This window comes from Lissotriton vulgaris, chromosome 1_1, assembly GCF_964263255.1.
Source record: "Lissotriton vulgaris chromosome 1_1, aLisVul1.2, whole genome shotgun sequence".
NCBI classification, from domain to species: Eukaryota; Metazoa; Chordata; class Amphibia; order Caudata; family Salamandridae; genus Lissotriton; species Lissotriton vulgaris.
The window spans coordinates 2,125,583,909-2,125,590,407 of record NC_141685.1 but is presented as its reverse complement, the minus strand read 5'-3'; the positions used below and the strand labels follow the sequence as shown (position 1 = coordinate 2,125,590,407).

Here is a 6,499-nt window from a genome sequence, read left to right as displayed (position 1 = left end):
TTTTACTTTACATTCACATTTCCATTCATCATTTTGTTTTTAATCCTTTTTCAGTTGTTGTGTTTAGTGTTGGTTCCACAGGGGTTGCTGTTGATCTCTGATAAGAGTGACCCATGGCAGGGGTTGGGCCTCTCACCCTTGTTGTTGGAGTGGTCAGCCATTTTGCTAATCTGTACCTCAAAAAATACTGTCAGCCATGTTAGCGTGAAGTTAAAAATAAAAGTTAAAATAATAGTGCAATAAGTAAAGGTGCCATTAAGGTATCCACGATTTTGCTGCTGCAGTCATTGTTTACCCGGTGTAATCGAGCTGCATGCTACGTCAGGACCACCCTTTTGAAGATCAAGGGTTCTGTAGTCTTGAATCCTAGTCCGCTGTGTGATAATTCTATTGTACCGTACAACAATAAAAACAGTAAAAGGAGATCAAATAACTGTGCGCTCTCGGCGTTGTTATGCGCCAATCCAGGGGGGACGGGGCTAAGTAGCGGCTTCCTCCGCTGAAACAGGAAGAGTATCGCCCGGTCTGGTCCCCGATCTCACCTCCTCAGTCTCTCTGTTTGTCTCCGATCATAGGGCGATGGCCGTGATCCCGCATGGGGATTCCGCCTCTCCCAGGTCAGCATGCCGATACATCCAGGGGCCCACGACTCATCGGACCGCAAGGAGACCGCAGCGCGCTGACTCGCGATGCTGCGATGCGAACCTGCCTATGGGGCCCCTATCCATAGGGTCCCTTACTGTTAACGGTCTCACACACTTTATAAAGCAGAAAAAGTACTTGCATTCCAGAAATCAAAGCAGCCAGACTTAGCTTTGTGACAAGAATCTGCCCAGAAAGTGGCATGGGAAGGCATGGTGATATATGCATGTAACATCCCAGTCTTTCAGATAATGCTGACAGCCCCGCTGGAACACCATAGAGGGCGAGTAGCCCTTCTGATATGGACATTTTTACTGGTGCTGGGGCTCGAGATTCGATCAATATCTTATCACTCGTGATCTAAACCCGATTCTTGGTCGACTGAATCTTTATTGCCTGTCATTGAGGAAAGAAGGTGCATCTAATACCAGGTTAGTTCAATCAATAACGGCTTGACTCGGAAAAACCACAGACTACTTCTAGCTTTCAAAGGTTTATTATAAAATCAATATAAGTTGCAAGTACAGGCATCTCAAAATGAGGTTCACGAGATATACGGGCCCAACTACATACATGTGCTCTCTGAAAACCCTCAGACGAGCCACGAAAACTACAAGTACCAATTCTAAAAATAATAGGGCTACCAGCATGGACACGTATTGAGATCTCTCTGACATTTACAGCAGGAGGGAAAATACAGGTTAGGCTGTCCCTACCCTGATCTGGATGGTATCCCTACTTAACAAGCTCTCATCCTACCAAAAGGTGTCAGTTGTGAATGACTTCCTAAGAAGATCACCCACTCTTAATCTCTAAGTGGAACCCTATATTCGCCAGTCATGACCCCTCTCTGCCTACCCATCCGCTCTCTGAAGGGTCCTCAGGCATCTGCTCTACCTCCACCCAGGGGTGCTGTCCCTAATACAAAACAATAACATTCTGAGACGCCCCTCGGGAGACGCCCCTTCACGTGATGTTTTCTTCTGGCTTTTTCCATGATCTTCCCCGTTGAGCCTCGTGCGTTAGAGTTGACCTTGCTTCTCAGACTCGTCTCCGGCCCGCTGATACACCCCAACATTCTCGAACCCTCCTACATGTCTGCGTCTAACTCCTAAACAGTTCTCTATTCATCTCATTATTAATTTGGACCCCCTCACATTTGCAGACAGACATCTGTAGCTGGATCCCCATTCTCATAGACTTCTAACAGAAGTTTGCAACAATTTCTAGACACAAGTCGGCCTGTGCTTTTACGTGCAAATTAAACATTTAGGCCTACAACCCTTCTCGCAGCAGTTAACTAATATAACATGTTAGCATCATTTCTGAATTAATAAAAAGAACTCACATCTATGGAATATAAATCTAACGAATAAACAACATTAATTATAACATTTGTGCCGTCCATGTAAATGAAAGGTATACCATTCTAACTCTTTCAGGCATGGCCATGTGGCCTGTTCCCTTCTGTGCTTTGCAGCACGACCTTTTCCCATTAGCAGCTACATTTATCATGGACCTTGATTAATCACGTCTAATAAGGTTATACATTTCATACTCGTTTCTACATTAGCTCCACTTCTATATGTATATTCTCTACGTTGGCTACACAGTTTAGATATAGGTGAATATAATATTCGCACTCATGGCATTTCTCCTCATGACTTGTGCGTACTACATGTAATTCGGATATACTCATACATTTTACTCAATTTACGCTCTCTCAGTTCCCCCCTTTGATGACCTCTCGGGGTCATCACCAACACTTAAACTGAAGTAATTGCTAGTGCTCCTCGTTTCTGCGTTTCTAGAGCCCTCAAGCTCCTATACTGATTGTCTTGTATAGCAGCCAATCTCTGTAGCTGCTCTCTTCTGGATCTTTCCAACTCATTTGATCTATACCATTGATACAGCCTCACCATTCCCCACAACATGATCACACAGATCACTATTATGATGATAGGTTTTAGGATGTACCAAACAAAGCTCCTTCCTATGTTGGCGAACCAACCTCCAACTTCACCCATTCCATGACCCACTTTTTCCCAAACATTTTCTTTTGATAGGTCTTCGATCTCCTTGTGAATATTAGTTATATTCATAATGACCTTTTCTAGAGGCTTTGAATTGTCTGGAATGTAAGTGCAACATTCCTGGACCTTCAAAGCCTTACAGACTCCGCCCTCTTTTGCTAACAGGACGTCTAATGCAAGCCGGTTTTGAAGCACCATGGCCCTTATCGATTGCATCTCTCCTTCTACCAACATTAAGGACCTAGCAGTGCTAGCAGACAACCTGTCCACGACTGTAGCCAGTCGTCTAATTTTGACATCATTGAGAATCAGTCCTAAAAGAGGAAAAACAGCTCCAAATACATCTCCGACCATTTCTGCATCTCTCAGATCTCTTCTCCCCCTCACTGAGGCCTTGCCCTCGATGATCTCTAAGTCTTGGGCATGGTATATTTTGGGGAAGATGATTGCCAGATAACATGATCCGTACCAGTTGTCAGGCAATCTCACGTAAGCATTTCTCCCACACACAAAGTATACATTTGGAATCACTTGCATTCCTTTCAGGAAGTCCTTGGTATAGTATTCTATATTGAAAGCATGTTCACAACTGACTTCTCCTACGTACACATTTTCGTAATACGTTTTGGCTCTGTGAAGACATAATTTCCCTCTTTGCGTTTTATCTAAAGCTATTGGACCGCTACTACCTTTTCTCTTGTGTGACTTCTCTTCTTCGGTCCAATCGGTTTTCCCCTGTCCTGATTTCTTCAGGATCTTTTGCCTTCTATATCGATCATCCACCTGCCCTATGAACTTCTTCTCGACTTCTGACACCTTGCATGTCAGGTTATTTCTACGGGCATGTGAAGTATCTAAAGTAATCCAAGGAATGAAGAACTTGGCCAATCTGTCTTCACTCTTCCAGTAGTCCCATTTGTTCATCTGTTTATAATTTGGGACTTCTGGTAACACAGAATCATAATTGGAGAAATAGTATTCAAAACTATCTCTCCCATAAAATATACTAAGCAATAAGCTACATGTAATGCCATATGTCAGCGGGAGGTGATGATATCTAATGCCTTCATCTACAGACGCCGGCAACTGCATGCAGACATAGCAGTCCTTAACCTCCATGGCATCCACGTATTCATACAGAAGTTTAGCATAAGCGTTTGACCTATAGTCGCCTTGGGACTCATCTATGTGTAACCTACGGGCTTCTGCTGCTAATAACGCTTTCCCCTGTACATTTTCACCCTTCTTACTAGCAACAGTGGGTTTCGATGTCACTACAGCCTTGTCATCCTTTACCTTTGCTTCACTCTCATGTCCCATAACATAAGATACAGTTACAACTAAAGCTATAAGAAAAATCACTCCTACTATTAATGTGCCTATTATACATTTGGCCTTTCTGTTTGGGGTGCCGGTCTCCATTTCTTCAGATGGTACTATACTTTTCTTTCCTGTAACACAAAGTTCTTTTCTTTCTGCTCCTTTACAGTCTCTTTTGATCTTCCAGTCTTTAGAACCACCTGTGGAACTGGCACTCCTCTTTTGCAATGTCTTCCAAGCTCTTTACACAGACATCCCTAGCCCTTCTCCGTCAACTTATAGGGAAGTCCCTACAATTCTCTGCTTCCTGGGCGCTAGGTAATCTTCTTTCTCTTCTCGCTTATTTATAAAGTCTTTTAAGCATCTACTATAAGGCCTGGGCCTGCGGCTTGAATAGCATAGTTCAATATTTCCAAACGAAGGATATTCTCCTCATGGTCTGTTACCTTGTTTCCAAAATCGGGGAATTGCAGTTCAGTGAAAAACATGTGCTTTAACTTGCTTAAGCGGGGAGGGCTGGGGAGTGTGAAAGTTAGTGTCCCTTCTGCTTCGACTCCGGGCACTAACAGCTTTACTTCCACCTTGATGATAGGTTCAGAGCAGGACACCAGCACCGCCCTGATCCTTCCTGTCGCTCGTTCCCAAGACATCTGTCTCCAGATATGTCCACTCAGGGGTGGCGTATCTTCTGTTTGGCACACGTATCCTCCTTGATCTTCTTGGATCTGGTGCTGCAGCGCCCTGAGCACCTTCCTCCTGATCTGAGTCTTCCGATATTGGAGCAAGGGTTCTCTCTGGCCTTGACCTCAGGCTTGTACTCCTTCTTGGCGGCCAACTGGCTTCTCCACGCCTTACCCTTCTGCTCCTTCTCCTTCGGCTTGTCTCGCGTTCTCTGTCGGCTGGGTCGGAGTCCGACTCGTCCTCCCAGCTACTTCCTCCTTCTGTAGCGTTGTCCGTTTCACTGTTGTACTGACCGTCCTCAGCCTGGTCAGACACACTTCCAGCTTCTTCTTGCACCTCTACAGCTTGGCTGGCCCCCTCTGTGGCTTCCCTGTCCGTTTCCAGACTTTCATCCGAGAGAGGAGCTGTTTCTTCTAGAGGTGCTGGAACCCTCCGCGTATGCGACGCGTGGATCCAGTTGGGCAGACTCCCCACTTTTACCGCTGTATTCGTGATCAGGATGACCTGGTAGGGCCCTCGCCAACGAACATCTAGGCAGCTTCTTCTCACGTGTTTTTTCACCAGGACCCAGTCCCCAGGATACAGGTCATGACACGGGCCCTGGCACGATGGAACCTCGGCAGCCTGCACCTGAAGGGACACAGAATGAATGGCGTCAGACAGCCCCTTACAATAGTCCAGGATCATATCATCTGTGATGTTTAACAGTGCAGCCGTCGGCACAGACGGCAATCTCATTGCTCTCCCCATTAACACCTCATGCGGTGATAATCCTGTCCTCCTGTCTGGGGTACTACGAATGCTCATAAGGACTAAGGGCAGAGCATCAGGCCAACTCAGGGACGTTGATGAGCACATCTTGGCAATCCGGGATTTTATAGTGCAATTCATTTGTTCCACAATTCCTGAAGCTTCTGGTCGATAGCTGCAGTGCAACTTCTGGTCAATGTTTAAAGCCGCACAAATCATCTTTACAAGCTCGCTGTTAAAATGTGTTCCCCTATCTGATTCCAAAGAGGCCGGCACCCCGAACCTCGGAATGAGCTCTCTAAGCAATAGTTTGGCTACTGTGAGGGTGTCGCACCTGCGTGTAGGGTATGCCTCGACCCATCGTGAAAATATACAAACAACCACCAGGACATAACGAAGGCGGTTGCATCTTGGCATTTCTATGAAATCTATTTGCATCCTATTGAATGGCCCTCCTGACCTCCCTATGTGGCTTAGAGCAACTGGTGTTCTTTTCCCTATGTTCAGCTGCTGACAGGTCACACAGCGCTGGCACACTGATTCTGCTGCTACTCTGAATTTCGGGTTATACCAGGTCTGCCTAAATACTCTCAGCATAGCATCCCTTCCTAGATGTGCTGGACCATGAATCAGCCTAGCCATTGGGCTCACCATCTCATTGGGTAATACTGCTCTTCCATCTGCTGACACCCAGAAATGGGCCTCGCCTAGCACACATCCTGCAGTTTTCCATGTTTGCTTTTCAAAGTCTGGTGCCTTTTCTTGCATACCCCTTAAGTCGTCCCAGGAGTCAACAGTTTCCAAAACCATAGCTAATTCAGTTCTGACATGTACTCCACCCACTTCCACCTCCGTGAAAGAGTACCCTTGTTCTGCACAGTACCTTGCGACTTCGTCGGCATATCTATTGCCTTGTGACACGAAGTCCATATTTTTGGTATGCGCGGTACATTTCACAACAGCGATAGATGCTGGACATTGCAAAGCTTCCAACAGTAATCGAACAAACTCTCCATTACGAATAGGAGAGCCTGAAGAAGTCATGTAACCTCTTTGAGACCACAACTGCCCGT

At 45.8% G+C, this 6,499-nt stretch overlaps 1 protein-coding gene across 1 annotated transcript in view; it reads left to right on the top strand.

Moving 5' to 3' along the window:
- Window positions 1–6,499, top strand: part of LOC147751703 (carbohydrate sulfotransferase 1-like) — a 202,168-nt gene that overhangs the window by 85,431 nt on the left and 110,238 nt on the right. The gene's annotated exons all lie outside the window — the stretch shown is intronic.